At 27.3% G+C, this 21,330-nt stretch overlaps 1 protein-coding gene across 1 annotated transcript in view; it reads left to right on the top strand.

Moving 5' to 3' along the window:
- Nucleotides 1-21,330, top strand: part of LOC135953265 (arginine kinase 1) — a 55,871-nt gene that overhangs the window by 297 nt on the left and 34,244 nt on the right. The window lies entirely within an intron of this gene.

The raw sequence follows: 21,330 nt of genomic DNA, 5'->3' as shown, positions 1-21,330 counted from the left end.
TCTGACATATTAAATGCAACTCTGAAAACAAAACAACTTTAAAAAGAAAGAATATGTGGAGCAAGGCGAATTTATACAAGGTGGATTCAGTCAAACAGCTGATAATTTTTTTTCGCTTTTTGGTTCTAACAACTGTAATAGCTTGTTTTTATATATAAATATCTACATATTCTAAGCTTATTAACAAAATATTAATTGTTTACATAAATAAGTAAAGCCCTCACTATTGAATTATCTACACTATATTAAGTTTAAATACTTATTTGTTTAATTTTTCATTTTGGTTTTTTGACATTTGTTAAGACCAATCGTTGTTTTTGTAGAACTGACACCACCTTGTATGAATTCGCCTTGATGTGGAGACAGAAAATATAACTGTTAATTTTGATGGGATGGAAAAGTGAATACAATCGTACTTTTTGATAGTATTTGAGGTTTAAAAGTACCATAAGTACATATTTGACACTTACAAAGAAAAAAATTATGTAAACATAAACATTTATATTCTTATTTTATCCGTACTGTTTAAAAACTACACCGTTTACAATTGTATTTCAGAAATTTCCAATTTATTTCAGAATTTTCTAATTGAATTTCAGAATATTCCAATTATATTTAAGAATTTTCCATTTATATTTCTGAAACTTCTAATTGTATTTCAGAATTATCCAATTACATTTCAGAATTTTCCATTTGTATTTCAGATTTTTCCAATTGTATTTCATAATTTTACATTTGAGTTTCAGAAAATTCTAATAGCAATACCAATGGAAATTTCAGAAATACAAATAGAAATTTCTGAAAAACAATTGGGAAATTCAGAAATACAATTAATAATTTTTTAAGTATAAATTCAAAGTACTAAAAAACAAATGGAAACTTTTGAAGTTTAATTGGAATTGGTGTAGAATACTATTTAAATTGTTAAACACAAAAATTAAGTGAACGAAATACAAGTAATTTGTTCAGAATCTTGTAAAAATTAACCTCAATCAGTTTCTGCCAATAAGGAAATTTTAATTTTAGTACTCTGAGTTGGCAAAAGGTACTAATTGCATAATATCGTGTTACTTAAGAAATATATCACTTTCCAACCCTGTTTCAAATTAATGCTTAATCATTTTATTTAGAGCTGTGCTCCCTAAAAAGTGTGATTTTTTAAAAATCAAGGTAAATAAAAATTTAATTTAATAAAACTAAAATACAAAGTAGGCTAAAATAAATAAATGAAAATTAATCAGTTTTTAACTATTTTTTGAGTGCTTTTCAAACAAAATATTTAAAATAATTGCTTGAGTTCAATAGTGATTCTGAGAATTGTAACATTCAATATTCAGCCCAATTATGAATAAAAATTCCCCGGGAGTTTTTAACCTTTTCCCATTTTTCCTATTCAAAATCAATGGGAAAAAAGTACCGGGGAACAAACTCCCGGGGAAGTTTTTATTCATAATTGGGCTGATTATATTTTAGAAATAATATCGTTAGGTTAGAATGAAAACATGCTAACATGCACCAAAAACATCAACAAATTGTTTACTTGAACTTCTTTTTTTATATTTATCTGTTAATTCCTTATTTATTAAGGTTTCTAATGGCAAAATATGAATGGTTTAATACAATAGTGACATCTGAGAAAGATTCGAAAGAATTTATTCTTATTTAAATATCTAAATCAAGTAAAATTTGATATGTTAACATTTCATTAAAGAATTCAATAAGGTTAAGCCTTCAAATAAGCACCCAAAGCCCAAAAATTCAAGCACTTGAACATTTTGTTGGTATTTGATTGACTTGAATGCAAATATTCACCCCTATCGACAATAACATGTGACATTTTGTTCGCATGAAATATCCAATTCCCTCAAAGGAAAAATTGCTATCGTGATATTCCCATGAACTTTTCATTCACAATAGTTGATTTTGTTCGTAACAGCTGTTTATTGTTTACAAAATTCCATCTAAAAATTCCACAACATGGGGAATTTTTTCACGTGACCATAGTTGATGAACGAAAAAAGGAAAATGGAACATATTTCATGTGAAATGTTGATTTGCAATATCGGTGATTATGTTTTAAACTTGAAAAATATTTGAAAAAATTAAATAGCTTTCAAACAAAATGAAAGGTTTGAATTATACTTGAATTCCAGTATAAATGCGTATTGGATTAGCACTTCAAACGAATTGTATTCATTGCTTCGAGAACTAATTCTTAACCATCTAACGAGCAAGAGTGCCTCAAGACATGCATTACAAAACATCAATTACCTCAAAAAGTTATCATATTTTTTTTTTAAAATTTAACGGTTCGATTGTCGAAATGTATTCTGACTTTTAGTTTTTCTTCTGTCAGCTGTTTTGTGAGTGATGTCTTTTAATTTTAGCACATGAAATTTTGTGCGTGATTTTTTGTTTGCGGGTTAGAGGGTTAATATGACTAATTCCTTTTTGAATCTTTTCTTTAATTAAAATTTATTACACAGAAAAAACCAATTCATAATTGAAATGAATACACAGAAAAAACTATTTCCTAAACAGTTTCAATTCAAATATTCATCACATAAGGATTTTTCGATCTTAGTCCTTAGTAAAATGTGCATATATCTGAACTTTGACCTCGTTGCGCGCCGCAAAACGTTGTCCGATTTGGCTCAAATTTTCAGCACTGAACTTTAAAATTCGAACACAAATGATTGTCAATCTGGTTCTAAATATAAATTTTAAAAATTCGATAAATGACAACACTAATTGTGTAGATTTTTCAATGCTGAAATTAATTTTTTTAAACAATTTATTAAGGTATTTATAGACGGCAATACTGAGTATTAATATTTGTCAAAAACTCAAGTATCATAATACAATTTCATCGTCAATACAAAATTTGTATTAGATTTTCAAAAAATACAAATGATATTTTTGATTTACGGTCGGTATTGAAAATTTGTTTAAAACAATTCAAAAACTTTTTATTTTCATATGTATCAGGTATGTATTTATAAAAACAAATAAGGCAAACAAAAATGTCAAGAAAATATAAAATAAAAATAAAGTTTGCAGAAAAATATCAATCAACAAAGAAATAAAATATTTCTAATACTATCGTGTAAACAATAAATGTTTTTCGAAACGATTTTTTGAAATACCGAATGATATTTTAAATTTGATAAGTGCTAATACTCAGTATTGCCTCCTATAAATACCTTTAGAGATACAATAATAGTGAAAACAAGTAAAAGAGCTATAATCTTATATACCCTTCACCAAATTATACTTCAAAATACAAATTTTAAATATTTTTAGGTAAACAAAATTTATATTTTTTTTCAAAGTTGTTTTTTTAATTTTTTGGAAAAACAATTTTTTCGAATTGTTATTTTAAATTTTTTAAATTTAAAATTATTTTTTAAATTTAATGTGGAAATTACAAATAGAATGACAAACTTATATATACCCTTCTCACGAAGGTGAAGGGTATAATAATATGGTCTTTACATCTCATAGTTTTTCAGTACCTGTTGGGGGTTAAGCCTAAGTACATTAAAGGGTTAAATTTCCAATAAAATTTAATAAGGGAAACATTTTTTAGTAATTTTTTTTAGTACAAACAAGATTTTTTCGTTTTCAAAATAAACTTTTATAACTTCGTCACCGCACATTTCAATTATAATGCATTAAGATTTATTAAACGCCTAAAAAACTATGGAATTAAATTTAGCACAAAAGTGAATAATGAGTTGCAGGAATATAAAAAGCAAGATATGTATGCATTTTTCTGTTTAAATTTTGTCTTGGAGCCAGCCAGACAAGCATCCATAAATTTCAGGAAAATTAAAAAAAAAAACTTTAAATTAAATTTAGAATATGAAAGATTGCAGTGGATTATTTTCTACATATAAAAACATGAACGCACCAAACTCAAAGCAAAAGTGCGAGTAGCATGTGTAAAAAAAATTGTGCCGGTTGCCGGTGGTGTAATATTTGCTGTCAGGCGTCGGCAGGTTGATGCACTCAAAACTACAAAAAAAAATATTTAAATTTAGTTTTAAGATTTTTGTAACCGAAAGGTTATTGCACTTTAAGTGGTGGCCACGCATTTTTTTACACACTCACTTAGATGCGACAATTTACGCCAGACACATGTGTTTGAATATTTTTAGTTTTAACCAATAAAAAAAAACTGAAAAAATGTCCACTTACTGTGGGTTGTGCAGTGTACAGAGTACACTATGTGGTACTACATACAACAAATTAAAAAGAATTTTAAATATTTACAAATTTAAGATACATTAAATTGAACAAAAAAACAAAAAAAAAATGTTAGAAAAAATGCACGTTTTTTTCTTGCAGTATTTGTTTAGTTGCTGAATTTTTTTTTGTGTTTTAATAAAATGGACTTGGCATGAGGTCTGAATTCGTTGATATTTAGCCAAGGGGTTAAATATCTTATTCGAACCAACCTATGCTATCAAAATTTGTATTGAGTTAGGTCAACAGGCTGTTGCTACAGTAGTAAACTGCATGTTAGAAATCTTTAACAAATGATATACATAAGACTTTCTTGACAATTTTCAAATTGTTTTTTTTGGAAATTAACCCTGTATCTCCTTTGGGTCAAAATGATCCAAAAACTGTATTATCGTCAAAATTCGGAAAAAATTCAAATTTTCAGTTTTTGTAAAAATTTTGGTATTAAATAAATACTTTTGCAATTGAATGCAAAATAATCGAAATGTGTACGTAATTATCGTTGTAATGAGATATAAATGAGAAAATTTGGTTAAAAAATGTTAAAGTTATTACAAATTCGCCAGACCATTAACGTGTCTCAGGCCACTTGAACAAGAAATTTAGGAAAAAAATTAACATATTTCGAGAAAAATTCAAATAAAACCTAATTTTTATTTAAAATATATCCGTATTTATTTTGTAGGATACCGTTAACCTATTCGCAGGTATGTCCAAAAAAAATAATTTTTTTTAAAGGCTGTCTCGAATCTCCATTTTTAAATTTTTAAAAATTTTGTTAAACAATTTTCAGAATTTTTAGATCATCACATTGGGATTTATTGAGATCATAATAGGAAATAAAAATGTTAAAAAATTATGTCAATACCTCTTACAGTTTTTTCGTAACTTCGATTTAAATTTTTAGATTTTCAAGAAAAACTAATTTTTTGTCCATATTTTGGCGAATGAGCCCAATTTCCTTACTGTTATAAAATTTAAGTAAAGCCTATTCATAATATTATAGTCCTGGTAATTCTAAATATGGTCTGAAAGTTTTACTATAATCGTGAAAATCAAAGGTAAAATTTTTCAATATTTTGAATTTCTAATGAAAAGATAGCGAAATGTTAAATATTTTTGGCCCGATTTTAATGAAACTTGAAGAAAATATAACATATAGTCCAGAATTTAAAATAACAGCACAAAAATGGAATATAACCCTTAGCAGCACTTGGGGTCCAAATGATCATCAAATGCATATTGTTGCCAATTTTCTACATTCAGCAAAATCAAATGGAGTACGATAAGTTTCAGCTACAGAAATTCTAAATCAAACTTAAGCTATAGGAAATATAATAAATAAAAATCAAATAAATATTTGATACTTTATAGAAAAATAAAAGAAAAAATCATGCATTTAAGGGTTAAAATCACGAAAAACACAGCAATTTTGACCCCAAGTGCCAAAAAAGATGGGGGTATATTGATTAGTAATAGAAGAAAGGTGATTCGGTCGCGATAAAATTGAAAGGGGATCCGATCGTGATGAAATTAAAAGGGGATTCGATCGCGATGAAATTGATAGGGGATTCGCCTTTCAATTTCATCGAGACAGAATCCCCTTTCAATTTCATCACGATCGGATCCCCTTTCAATTTTATCGCGACCGAATCCAATTTCTTCTACTACTAATCAATATACCCCCGTCTTTTTTAATGGTGGGTATAAAAAAGGGCAGAAAAAGTGCAACATTTTTTGCAGAAAAGAAAACGACATAAGTTGCTTTAGGTCAAATTCAGGGAGGTTATTTTGTAATTCGTTTCGAATTTATAAACTTTCGAAAGAGATTCCTCCTGAATATTTTAGAATTCAAAAGAAGTGTAACATCTAATGATTGCAACGAGTAGATTGGCACCCTAAAAAACTATTTAATACTAAAAGAAGACACAAAAGTTCTTAGAAAGTTCCTACATAAAATTCTGTATGTGTCTACAAGAAAAATTTTGTCAAAATTTCGAAATTAATTCTTATATAAGAAAATTTTCTTACAAAAAAAACTTAAAAAATGTATGTTGCATTTAATTTCAAGTTATTTAAATAATTTTTTTTAAATATATTAGATTAGCAAACATTCTTGAATATGCAAAATCATACGAAACCATTTCATTTTATTGTTACTTTCAAAAATCTGTATCTAGATTCAAATTTGATGTCTGGCAATAATTGCGAAAAAAAATATAGAAAATAAAATAGAATATTTGACGTGTGGCCAAAAATTTGCCACTTGTTTGTCTAACAAACAATTTCATTCGTTTTGGCAAACTTTCAAAATCTTAACAAAATCAAGAAAAAATATTAAGTTTTATTTGTTTAATATTCAAACATACATAATATAACACAAAGAAATTAAACAAACAAATAAAAGGCGACAGTGGAAACGAACTAAATTAACAAGAACATTTTCAAATATACTTATGTACATATGTATGTATGTATATTAAAAATAAAATTCAAAATTATTTGAAAACATTTTACAAATAATTATTATACAATAAAATATGTAATTTCTATTTTCTATTAACATGACAGCAAACTAAAAATTGTTTAACAAAGTATGCTCACAAAAACAAAACTAATTAAAAAAACTATTGAAATTTTTTACCAACTTAACAATGTTTATAACAAAATTTTAAGAAATTATAAAATTTTATTTTAGAATTCCTCTCTAAAAGTTTTATGCAACTTATCTTGCTACTCGTATCATACGACTAAATAAAAACTTATTAATATTTTTGGCAAAATTTCAAAATATACAATACAATTTTTGGAAACATTTTCTTCTCTAGTAGCCAGCCCCATTCATTTTCATTTGGATTTAGTTAAATAATTTACGTAATTTTGTTTCTTTATTTTATTATTGTTATTATTTAATATTTATACCTTAAAAATACAATCATAAATTATTTCTATTATCAAAACATGTTGATTTTCCATTTCCAAACCCAGGAAAACGGTTGCGTGCATTGTTTTCTTTACGTACTTTTTTTTCAATTTAATATTAATGGAAAATCAATATTTTGTCCTATTTATTCATTGCTTTTAAATATTTTATTTATTGTCTTACTTACTAACTTTTATTTTATTTTTATTTCGAACTCATCAAGTATTTTTTTTTTTAACTGACGTAACTCTCAAGGTAGGTTCACACAATGGAAATATTTGTTGAAAAAGACGTAAGCACTAAATTCTTTTATTTATTTCAAAAATTCATTTTGCTGAGGACAATTCAAAACAAATATTTAGTTTTATTTTATTTGATGCTGTTTGATCTTGCAAGTGTTTTGAAAAAAAGTTTTTGCTAAAAAGAGGTTACGCTTTTTTGAGTAAATATTTGCCATGTCTGAAAATACCTTTGGTTAGTTAGACTGCGTGGCATAAAAACACAGCTGTTTTTCATTGCGTCTTATGAATTAACCAATCGATATTTTGTTAAGAAGGACATTTGGAATTAAACTTAATGTTAATGTGTTATTATTAACAAACTAGGGTTGTCATTCGATTAAAAATTATTCGAATAATCGGGAAGAAAATATATTTTCTATTCGAATGAATAACATTTTTCAATTTAGAATAAACAAGTAAGATAACAATATTCGGCTATGCTGAATCTTATATATCATTCACCAAACTAATCTTTAAACATTTTTTTTTCAAAATTGTTTTTGGAAATTTTAATTTTTTCAAAATTGTTTTTTAATTTATTAGTGAACAAAAATGTTTTGGTAAAAAAAAATTGGGTTTAAAAAATACAATTCACCAAACTAAACTTTAAACATTTTTTTTTTTGAAAATTTAATTTTTTTTTTCAAATTAGTAAAAAAAATTTTTTTTTAATTTTGAAAAAAAAATTTTGTAAATTTATTAGTGAAAAAATAAATGTTTGACAAAAAAAATCCGGATTAAAAAATATTTTACCCGATTTTGACCCATTGTAGGTCCAAATTACTATAGCTTCATATGCTCCAATTCGGAACGACGGGAATTCATTAAAATCGGCCCAAAATATATAACATTTCGCTATCTTTTCATTAGAAATTCCAAATATTGAAAAATTCGACCTTTGACCTTCACGATTTAAAGGTTAACGTTTTCCGATTTTAGTAAAACTTTCAGACCATATTTAAAATTATCAGGACTATAATATTATGAATAGGTTTTACTTAAATTTTATAACAGTAAGGAAATTGGGCTCATTCGCCACAATATGGACAAAAAATTTATTTTTTTGAAAATCGCAAAATTTAAATCGCAGGTACGTAAAAACTGTAAGAGGTATTGACATAATTTTTTCATATTTTTATTCCCTATTTTGATCTTAATAAATCCCAATGTGATGATCAAAAAATTCAGAAATTTGTTTAACAAAATTTTTGAAAATTTGATAAATTTGATTTTTATACTTCAAAATAAAAATTTTAAATATTTTTAGGTAAACAAAATTAATTTTTTTTGTAGAGTTGTTTTTTCATTTTTTAAAAAAAAAAATTGGAATCGTTTTTTTAAATTTTTTTTGTAGAGTTTTTTCATTTTTTGAAAAAAAAAATTGGAATCGTTTTTTTAAATTTTAAATTTTTTTTTTGTTTTTTAAATTTTTTTTAATATTTAGCGAAGAAAAAATCGGGTTAAAACATATTTTTTCCGATTTTGAGCCATTGTAGGTCCAACTTACTATGGTCTTATATGGTCGTAGCAAAGTTCTTTGAAATATCTATCAATAGATGTCTAATTAATGACTTAGTAATCCTGACATAGGTCAAAAATTGAGTTTGTCCTGGTTTTTTCCGTATATCTCAGCTATTTGTAGACCGATTTTCTCACTGAGCTGGAATAATTCCGGAGATATTGATGTATGAATCGTGTATGTAAGTTATTTGGGGGCTTCGGAAAGTTGATTTCAACAGACAGACAGACGGACGGACATGACATAATCGACTCCGCTATCTATAAGGATCCAGAATATATATACTTTATAGGGTCGGAAAATTCTATTGTGGAAATTACAAACGGAATGACAAATTTATATATTCTCACGAAGGTATTATAAAGTATTCCATCGAACAAATTGCTCATACCTGTCAAAATTGTATAACCCCTATTTTCACTCAAACTTACATTTTCGGCACAAATCTAAGCACTTAATCTGATTGTGAGTCATGGGCCTTATAAAATATGAAGTGGTACTGATAATAACTAGATCAGATGAATAACTTTAGTTAGCTAATGTTTCGAAAGCTCTAGAACTGTATTCATTATTGGAAACATAATTTTATCAACAATAACACTTGTTTATTTTAATCATGCGTTGCAGATAAAATGCATAACAACTGATTAGTTTGCACAAGAAATAATTAAGATCAGCCAACACGCTTATTAACTTTCATATTAATATCAATGGACTCATGTTAGAAACAGAGTTCGATGTTAGTCTAGTCTAGGGCTTATCTCAAAGTCCAAATGTAAACGTGCCAAAAAGTTTTAAATGCAATAGAGATAGTTTTACTCTTGATTTTTTTTAAAAATATTTGCCCTCATATTCATAATCAATTTTTAAATTGGTTTATTAAACAAAATTTCTACAATATAAAGAATTTGTTTCATAAACCTTTGATAAATTTAAAATTTTATTATGAATATGGATGTTAATAAATAAATTTATGGCAAGGAAGAGGTGTTGTCTTATTATTCTGAATGACAACTATATTTACATAAAGACATATATACATTTTTATTGGGATTTACAATTATTTGAGTAATAAAATAAAATTATATTTCATATCGCACTTGATCAACAAGAGGGTATTAACTCAAAATTTTAAAATTTTCAGTAGAGGATAAAAACTGTTTGCGGTTATATTTTAAGAGAATTTGAAAATCTGAATACATCATAGTATGTAAATTCTATTTAAAAATATAATTACATTGTTTTTCTTTTAAATTTTTCCAATTATTGCAAAAAAAATCTGTTTTTTGAGTTAATACCATTTTTCTGAAAAATTGTGAACAACTTTATTATAAAAAGAGTCACATTTCGAATTAAAATCATAAAGTAAAACAAGTTTTATCAACAAAACAGTATCAACTCAAAATACAACCAAATATAAATAAAACAATATGATTATTTTTAACTGGAATAAAGGCTCAACTCAAAATAATACATTTTTTATGAAAATATACGATGCATTTCTATTTCAACTTTTGTATTAACTCAAAATAATACCTTTTTGTTGATATGAAAGTAGTCACTACGTTATCACGAAAATAGTCTCAAATGTTGTTTTCGAGATGAAAGAGTAATCGGAATACGTTGAAATTTTTACAGTAGATAGATATTGATGTTGTTAGTTGATTTCTTGAAAAAAGTGAAATTTTCAAAAGTTTGAGTTAATACCCTCTTGTTGATCAAGTGCGATATATTTTTATAATGTTTACACATTGATAAAACCATTAAATTTAATTTCATTATAATTTTTCAATCACAAACGTAAATATATAAAGAAATTATATTGTAGAGATATAAAATAAATTGTTTTAATAAAAGAAATTAAGAAAAATAAATGAATTTCAAACATTAGCATTATTTTATTGTAATTATAATTAATTTTAGCAACAAAAATTTATCTAATCTAAAACAAAATAAGTAAGAGAGCTATATTCGGCTGTGCCGAATCTTATATACCCTTCACCAAATTATACTTCAAAATAAAAATTTTAAATATTTTTAGGTAAACAAAATTTATTTATTTTTCAAAGTTGATTTTTTTAATTTTTTGGAAAAAAAAATTTCGAATTGTTTTTAAATTTCTTTTTTTTAAATTTTAAAAAAATTTTATTTTTAAATTTTAATTTTTTTTTTTAAATTTTTTTTTTATTATAGCGAAAAAAACTTTTGGTGAAAAAAAAATTCGAGTTAAAAATATTTTTTCCGATTTTGACCCACTGTAGGTCCAACTTACTTATATACGTCGTTGCAAAGGTCTTTGAAATATCTATCATTAGATATCCATATTGTCTATATTAATGACTTAGTAATCCAGATATAGATCAAAAATAGGTCAAAAATCGAGGTTGTCCTGGTTTTTTCCTTATATCTCAGCCATTTTTGGACCGATTTTCTCGATTTTAAATAGCAACTGAGCCGAAAGATATTGATGTATGAATCGTGTATGTAAGTTATTTGGGGGCTTCGGAAAGTTGATTTCAACAGACGGACATGGCTTAATCGACTCCGCTATCTATTAGAATCCAGAATATATATACTTTATAGGGTCGGAAAATTACATTGTGGAAATTACAAACGGAATACCTAACTTATATATTGTCCCCTCAATAAAACAATCTACATAACTGATTCTATATGTGGTCAAAATTTGGTGAAATTCTACTTCCACAAAGTGGGTCAAAAGATCAATTGAAATATTACTTTTGTTCTAGATGTCTACCAACACAAAAACTTTAAACTCAATTATTTCGAAATGGCAAACAAATTATACACTATTGTTTTATTAAGGGGACGATATACCCTTCTCACGAAGGTGAAGGGTATAAAAATATAAGTGCTTGGTACTTTTTAGAAATTCGGCTGGATGAGGGTTAAAGGGAATAAAACGATATTTAAAAATATTTTCGTATTATTTCTATCTTCTCAAAATTAATATTTAAAGTACCTACCTAGACAAATGGTCTTTAAGGAACGCAATAACAAATAATTGTTTAGTACTTTTTGAAAATTCAAACTTTTATATTTATATTTTTTTGTACCTTTCTTATTATTAAGATATTTGTCTAAATAGCATATGAATTTCCTGCCAAGAGCTCTTACTGCGAAATATAAATGCATTTATTTAATATAATAATTACTTCAAGGGGTACTAAAAAGGTACCCAAACGTACAATATATTTACATAATTATTATTAAGTATTTTTGGTTCCTCAAGTCATACAACAATTAAATACATGGTACTTTTTAGCAACATAATTTTCCTGACTAAATGAACTGAGGCTTTGTACCATTCGACTCTTAACTTTGAATAAACAAGCCATCTGTGGGTGTTCAAAAGGGGAAATGGATACCTATTCCTTGTAATGGTACTTTTTTAATATTTTTAATTATTGAACTTAAAAACATTAAAAATCAGGTAATATGAGACTTTACAATCTATCCGAATAGCACATTTTGCTGTAAAATGGCATCGATTTGTTAGTGCATATTTTTGCATATTTTATTGATAATGCATATTTTGTTATGTTTTACTTCATTTTATAAGCACATTATCCAAGTTTTTAATAAAAATATAGTTTTTGGTCGTCAGTGGGCAACATTGTCTGGACAAAAAGTTTTTTGTCGAATTTGATATAGAAATAGCAATAAATATTATCGAGAAACTGGCATTAAGTTCTTCATTTCTCTATCAGTAATTGAAAATTATAATTTAAAAAAACATTTTGCTTCAAAAAACTTTAGTTTATTTAAGTATCAAAAAAATCATTAAATACGATTGTTTTCATTGCAAATTCGATTTGTAAGAGATACCGTTATCGAAAGATTTTGTAACTTCACATACACAGTTATCGCTCCTGACAGTCATTTTCCAGCAGTTCTAGGAGACTGTCCTGAACCTATCATTTAGGGTGACAACTAGTTACATCCAAGCAAAAAATATTTCGGATTTGGAAGCAATAGATATGATTACTGCATCATCTACTGCTACATTAATTGCATCCTAAAATTATTGCTTTACAAAAATGATTTTGGAAGGCATACATTAAGCTATTCGTATAGGTGGTGAAGAACTTAGAAAAAATCAGCGCTTCTTGTTAGGCAATCACTGGGTCTGGAAGATTTTATTGCTTCTCAGCAGCTCTAAAATCTATGTGCACAATTGTTTGCACATATTTAATTCGATGAAATCAGGTTAATTTTAAAGCTGTGAAATATGCTTATTTTGGATTCCTTATGCAGAGCCTCTACGCGACGAATCCCATATAAAAATCATGTAATCTTTCATGCGAAGTGGTAGCAGTATACAAGTGCTCTCTGCCTTACAAACCTGCTTCCGAGGAAGCACCATTTTTTGCTGGGATAACTAGAAACAAATCAGAGGGTCAATAACATAATTAACATTTAAAGTAACTACACTATAGATTACTAAGAGACACTTAAGTCACAATTGTCTTTACGCTAGTTTACATGGGATATATAAAGTAACCAATTGACTTCTCTCTGCATTACAAATAGCACATACGTGTCAAATGACCCAAAATATATAAATTGGAGTCAGCCAAGTGATCAGACATTACATTAATTGCTAAGTTATAGCGAGATGAAAATTAAGGTTGGATGCTAATTTACAGCACGATAAAAATATTAATGATTTTAAAAGGAAAGTCACTCTAAAGATTATGGCCCATAATCATAGTCAAACACTAAAGTCGGTTCTTCTTAAAAACAACTTTAAAATAAAAACCAGCTTTTTATTAATTTGCAACCATAGTCAAAATTAAAGTATGTTTTAAATTGAACCGACTTTAACTGGGTGCCACCGCAAATGTAGAAAATGTTTTCATACAATATACAAACAAATATAGACAAGTGGCACCACTGAGCAGCTGACATAGAAAATTAAAAAAAACAAGTAAGAGTGCTACATTCGGCTGTGCCGAATCTTATATACCCTTCACCAACTTATACTTCAAAATTTTAAATATTTTTTTTTTTAAAATTAAAATTTTTTTTTTTTTAATTTTAAAAAATTTTTTTTTTTAAAATTTTAAAATTTTTTTTTTTGCTTTTAAATTTTTAAAAAAAAAAAAAAAAAATTCGGGTTCAAAATTTTTTTCCCGATTTTGACCCATTGTAGGTCCAACTTACTATGGTCTTATATACGTCGTTGCAAATGTCTTTGAAATATCTATCATTAGATATCCATATTGTCTATATTAATGTCTTAGTAATCCAGATATAGGTAAAAAATAGGTCAAAAATCGAGGTTGTCTTGGTTTTTTCCTCATATCTCAGCCATTTGTGGACCGATTTTGCTGATTTTAAATAGCAAAATTCTCGAAAGCATGTCTGACAGAATTATTGAAGATTTGGATCCCGAAGATATCTGGGGTCTTCAGAAAACTGATTTCAACAGACAGACGGAAATGGCTTAATCGACTCCGCTATCTATAAGGATCCAGAATATATATACTTTATAGGGTCGGAAATGAAAAATGTAGAAATTACAAACGGAATGACAAACTTATATATACCCTTCTCACGAAGGTGAAGGGTATAAAAACAAAAAAGGTAAACAATAAAGTAACAGCGAAATCTAAAGAAAAAAAGCAAATTGTGGCAGAAAATTGGAAAAAATAAGATTAATTAGGATATTTTGGTTCTAATTTTATCGATAACTGTTCAATAATTGCAAAATCTCTACCAATATCTTGTAACTTAAACATTTTTGACTTTTTGTCGAACTTTTTTACTTGGTGAAGAACATCTGATGCTGTTGTTAAATGAGTTAAAAACAGCTTCAGCTGGTTTTATATTTACAGTCGACTTTAACGTCAAAAGTATATTTTATCTTGTCTATGGTAGACCTAAAGTCCACTCTTAAGTAAAGACGACTTTATTTCTCTTAAAATATACTTTATTTCTGACTATGATTATGGGCCTATGGCTTTAACCTTCGCTTTACCAATACCCACCCGGGTGACCACATCGTTTTTATTGGTTTAATATTTTTTTTTAATTTTGTTTCGATTTAAATGAAATTTATACTCACTGATCAAATTTTAGAGTTCTATAGAATTTAATAGAAAGATTTTAAACTTTTTATAAGGTTTTTTCAATTTTTTAAAATTTCGTTCGTCGCATATATTTATAGAAGTGTAGTGTCACCCGGGTGGGTATTGGTAAACCATGTACATAAAAAACCTTTGGTAAAGCGAAGGTTAAACAAGTATTCATACCAAGATATAATAATTAATATATCCATCGTTTTTTTTCAGAAGAAAAATTGTTTTAAAAATAATTTTAGAACTTTAATTGTTTAATTCCTGGTATAATTTAAAGAGTTCTAACTGATGGGAACAGTGTTGTGTATTTTTTGGACATTGCGAAATCCATACATAATTATTTTATGTTTCTACACAAAAATATAAGTGCATATTAACTTTAAGGTCATACTTTTTAGGTCATATTTTTTTGAAGCATATTTTAGGCGCATAATAAATGCATGAAAAATCCTCGTCCCCTATTCATTACGATTTTAAGTAATTGTCCCACCGAAAACCTTGAAATTTAAGTAAGAATGCCAAAGGAACGACCTAATGGTACTTTATTTTGTACTTCTGAAGGTACTTTTATATTATTCCTTATCAATAAGCTACTAGCCAACAAGATAAAAATTTGAATATAATTTCATAATTTCAACAAAACTCAATCAAATACAATTGCTTTCATAGACAATCCCTTTATATGTCGTCTATGTACGAGTATTAATACGAATATTTGAAATGAAAATAAATATTTAAATAAAAATATAAAAATTTTCCTATGACTATGATGCACAAAGTGATAAAATAAATAAAAACAATTTAAAATTTTTCAAACATCTACAACACAGTGGGGCAGAATCTAATTTTTTTTAAAATAAATTTGGCATTTCTAAATGGCTGGTCCGTTAGACATGTTACATGTCGATCGGACCAGTCAGATTTAGAAATGCCAGATTTATTTCCAAAACTATTTTCATTCTGCCCCACTGTGTACACTTAAAGAAACCCAAAATTGCCATTTAATATCTTGACAAATGTTTGTTGTCAATATAATAAACACAATTTTTAATGGATGCTGTTTTTATTATTGTTGTTTTTTTCAAGGCTAATAATGTTTGAGCAACTAAACAATTGTCTAAATATACAATACATTTATTTCATATATAAATTTGCATACAAAAATATGAATACTAGTGCAAAATTTGAATTAGTACCAGTAAATATATTATTGAGGACACATGAGAAACTAAATAAATAGGGAACAAATTATTTTAATATATAATCATACATATTTGTATAAGTACTTGTTCAAACAAACATATTTACTAGACCATTAGTTGTCTAATAGATACATACATGTGTATACATTCTATTAGAACTGCAATTACGAAATAATTTAGTTCATACATACATAATTCGATTCAATTACTTAGAATGAAATCAAAAATTATCTTTTTGTACTATGTGCTGTATTTGGTGCACGATTTTAAATGAATCTATTTATTAGCAATATTAATATTCGTGCGAAATTTTATTCTTCAGAAATTGGAAATGTGTTTTCAAGGTTGTTTGCTGTCTACCATTCGTTGAGGTTCCCAGCTAAAAATATGTTGAAGTATTACTTAGAGAGTCATTACTATAGGGCGGACTTTCATGCATTTCATGCTTCGTAAATATGAAAATATGACCTAAATATTTAAAAAATATGCACTTATGTTGTTTTGAAGAAACATAAAATAATTAACTATAACAACAGATTTCCCAGATTTCACTTTTAATTATGCCAACAATTAAATTGTTAAAGTTTAAAAATTATATTTGTTTTTCTGGGTTATAAACGGATTTATTAATTCTAATATCATGGGATTAATACTCGTTTAACGCCACAATCTTTAGAGCCCCCATCATGTGACTTACATTTTAAAATCATCAAAATATTGATCGTGCGGTATGGGTTATATTATTTTATATTAAACTAGTTAATGGCCCCGGCTTCGCCCGGTAGCATTTACTAATGTTAGTTCTTCAAGTTTCTCCAACCCACGCACATCAGCCTGTTCTTATTTATTTGCAAATAAATTTAAAAAAAAATAAATTTGTACTGCATACTTTAGGGAGCTTTTTTATTACAGTAGACTGGACTCACAAAAAAAATAATTTTCGAGTTTTACCCGGAATTTTTTTTCTTTACAAACCATCTCCTGAAAATCGCTCCAGCCGTTCTCACGTGATGACATTACATACATGGACCATTTAATTTTTATATATAGGTAATTAAAATTAATATTACAATTTTTATAAATAATATTTTTAATGCTATATGTTTGAGATATTAGTTTCGAATGAAAATTTTACATATTTTTTATGACAAATAAATAATTAACAAAATTCATAATTTCAATGAGTATTAAATTAAAAGAAACAAAGTTTATAATAGTAATAGGAAATATATATAAAGATCTACTACATGCGGTAAAGTAGCATCCAGTCATGATTCCCTTCTGGTAATAAATAGCTGCAAATATTTTTGAAGGACTGAGTTTTAAAGTGACATATTTTTCAATCTAATTGAGATATTGACTTGAAATTTTTTTGTAAGACCAAAAATTAACTTATCTAAACAAAAAAATTAGTTCGGAATAAATGTGGATCAAATTGTTTCTAATATTTGCAATCCTATTAAAAAAATATTTTTAGGTAAACAAAACATTTTTTTTTTCCAAAGTTGTTTTTTTTGTAAAAATTTTTTTTTAGAATTGTTATTTTTTTAATTTTAATTTTTTTTAGTTTTAAAATTTTTTTTTCCGATTTTGACCCATTATAGGTCCAACTTACTATCGTCTTATATACGTCACAAAGGTCTTTGAAATATCTATTATTAGATATCCATATTGTCTATATTAATGACTTAGTAATCCAGATATAGGTCAAAAATCGAGGTTGTCCTGTTTTTTTCCTCATATCTCAGCCATTTGTGGACCGATTTTGCTGATTTTAAAGAGAAAACTTCTCGAAAGCATGTCTGACAGAATTATTGAAGATTTGGATCCCGAAGATATCTGGGTCTTCAGAAAATTTATTTCAACAGACAGACGGACATGGCTTAATCGACTCCGCTATCTATAAGGATCCAGAATATATATATTTTATAGGGTCGGAAAATTATATTGTGGAAATTACAAATGGAATGACAAACTTAAATATACCCTTCTCACGAAGGTGAAGGGTATAAAAAGAGTTAACTCACTTTTTCGCCCCAAAAAACTACTATTTTTGAATTTTTAAATTGAAAATCATTTATTTTTGGATCAATAATAGATATTGCTTTGAAATCTTTTGTATACTATTGGTAATTTAGTAGTCTAACTAACAAAAATTCGAGTCCATTCGGTCCAAAAGTACGTTCTATATTTTTAAAAAAGCGGCCCAAGTTATGGAAAAATTTGTAAATTTCAATCAATGGGAACTCCAAAATTTCAAGCGTCTCTTGAAATTTCCATATAAGGTGAATTTGATGGTAGAGATGAAAAAACGTCTTCTGAAGTTGACATCCCTAAAACTTAAAATCTTTAAAATGCGGAATCACCAAAATGATGCATGAACGCTATAAAAGAAAATAATTTTTTCCCCGATTCATAACATGCGATGAAAAATGGATCCATTGCGATAACCCGATGCGTAAGAGGTCGTATGTGAAGCCCGGCCAACCTGCCGAATCGACACCTAAGCCAAATATCCTTGGCGCTAAAGTAATGCTCTATATTTGGTGGGAGCAAAAAAAATCCTATCTATTATGAGCTGCTGAAATCTGAACAAACCATCACAGGAAACCTGTACCGAACGCAACTGATTCGTTTGAAGCTAACATTAGCCGAAAACTTTTATCGACTATTTTCAACTTTTATCGACTATTCGACTTTTGAAATAACATAATCGATTGTTCGACTTTTTTCCGACCAAAAAGTCGATTTCGACTTTTCGAATTTTTTCAGGAAAAAGTCGATTGTTCTAACAATCGACTTATAGAACCCTAGATTGTTTTTCTACAAAATTTTTGAATTTTTATCAAGTATCTATTTAGAAAGGGGTTTCATTCAAAGAAAAGTTAATAATTTAAAAAGTGTAATGATTGCATTTTGTTATGGACCTCCTCATTTATCGACAGACAACATTGATAAATACAATTGAACCCTTGAGTTGCAGTCAATGTACATGTTGAAAGAATAGTTCTAGAAATTTTGATTAGTAGTTTGTAGTAGTTCTTTTTTTAACATTCATTAGGTATTGATTGATTAGTTTGATTTGATAGAAAATTATTATTGATAAAGATAAATGAAATCAAATAACATAGTTCAAATAAAAATGTTTTTGCACGACAACAAATTTCTTTAAATAGATTCTTTAAAATAATCATACTTTAGTCATACTTTCACAGTTTCTATATTAAAAGTTAAGTAATTAATTTAATTTTTTCTTTTATATAAAAAAAATATACTGATAATATTGCCTGCATACGTGCTAAATGTCATCTGTATCAAACAACATACACTTCTTGTAGCTACAAATCGAATTCATGATAATAAAACATAAAGATACTCTCAGCACAACATATGTTTTCAAGCAGTACGAAATGTATTTGCTTTCATCAACAATAACCGGGACCAGTGCCACCCACTATAGACATTTTATTGGCAACAATTCACAAAACAATAATACAACATTGTTGTTATTTTATTAAACAATTCACCTCCATCCACCCCCTGAAAAACAGCTGATGTACAATTTTAGCAAAATTGTTTTGCTCATTTTTTTTCTTACGTGAGGTATGAATGTTCATACATATGGGCGATGATAGATAAAAGTTAAGATACAAATACAGTAAGGACTTGATGATGCGATTCGTTTTTAATGTAAGATCTTAGGAAGTTCTAAACATTTGAGAATAACAAATCTTTTTTGAGAATTCCTGGCTGGCACTTATAGAAACCAGGTCACAAAAGTCAACGAAGTTCAACAAAAATTATGAATAGAGACAATAGAGAAAGATAACTGTTTATTTTAATCCATATTCAAGACTCTCTTTATGCCGACCACTGCTTTAACTTATGTATCCTTAAACCACAATAATGTTTAATAAGTAAAAATTAAAGAATAAGTAAAATGAACATGTAATGCCCAGTCATCTATATATATAAAAATGAAATGGTCCATGTATGTAATGTCATCACGTGAGAACGGCTGGAGCGATTTGGCTGATTTTTTTATACCCTGCACCACCATAAGTGGTGAATGAGGGTATATATAAATTTGTCATTCCGTGTGTAACATTGAGAAATATTCATCTGAGACCCAACAAATTGATATTATTGATCCTTATGAAATTCTAAGTCGATTGAGCCATGTCCGTCTGTCTGTCCGTCTGTGTAAAACACGCTCACGTCCAAAATACGCAAACAAACTTAGTAGAGTTGCAAGAAAAATGTTTATTATTATCCTAAGCAGTTTGGTATTGAAAATCAGCGAAATCGTTACAGTGGAACCAAAGTTATGAATGAAAATGTGGGACAACCTCAAAAAAAATTGATAATTTTCATATATTTTTGGACATTTTTTGTAAATATATTGCAGCTAATATCATACAATTTTGCACTCGTTACTTTTATGATAAAAGGAGTAACTCTGGTGAAAATTATAAGAATCGGTCCATGATTTCTCCTAGCCCACATACAAATTTCTTCCCGAAATATGGTTCTATGGTCTATAAATGCCTACAGAATAAGAATATCCACATAAAATTCAGCAAAAATAAGTTTCGTGGTAAAAGAAATTATATTACAAAATTTTTCGTGGATCGGCCCATATTTGACCATAGCCCCCATATAAAGTACACTTCCGAAAATCTCTTAAATAAGCATAAATGTCTTATAAATATCGCTATCAAGTTGAAATTCGACATGAATAATCCCCATATATACCAAAATCGCTGTACCTAATTCTATGAAGATCGGCCGATAATTGGTTATAGCTCCCATATAAGGACCACTTCCGAAAAACACAATAACCTACATAAATATCTAAAAAATATCAATACAAAATTTTACACACATCCATAGTTTATATTTAGAAATCATACTACTGGATTTTGTGAATATCGGTCCATATTTGACCATAGCTCCCATATAAGGTCCACTTCCAAAAATCAGTAAAGTACTCATAAAACTCTTATAAATACATTTATCATGCTAAAATTCGACAAAAATTATGCTCATATAT

This window comes from Calliphora vicina, chromosome 3 (genome assembly GCF_958450345.1).
Source record: "Calliphora vicina chromosome 3, idCalVici1.1, whole genome shotgun sequence".
In the NCBI taxonomy this organism is placed as follows: Eukaryota; Metazoa; Arthropoda; class Insecta; order Diptera; family Calliphoridae; genus Calliphora; species Calliphora vicina.
This window is presented reverse-complemented; position numbering and strand designations above follow the sequence as displayed.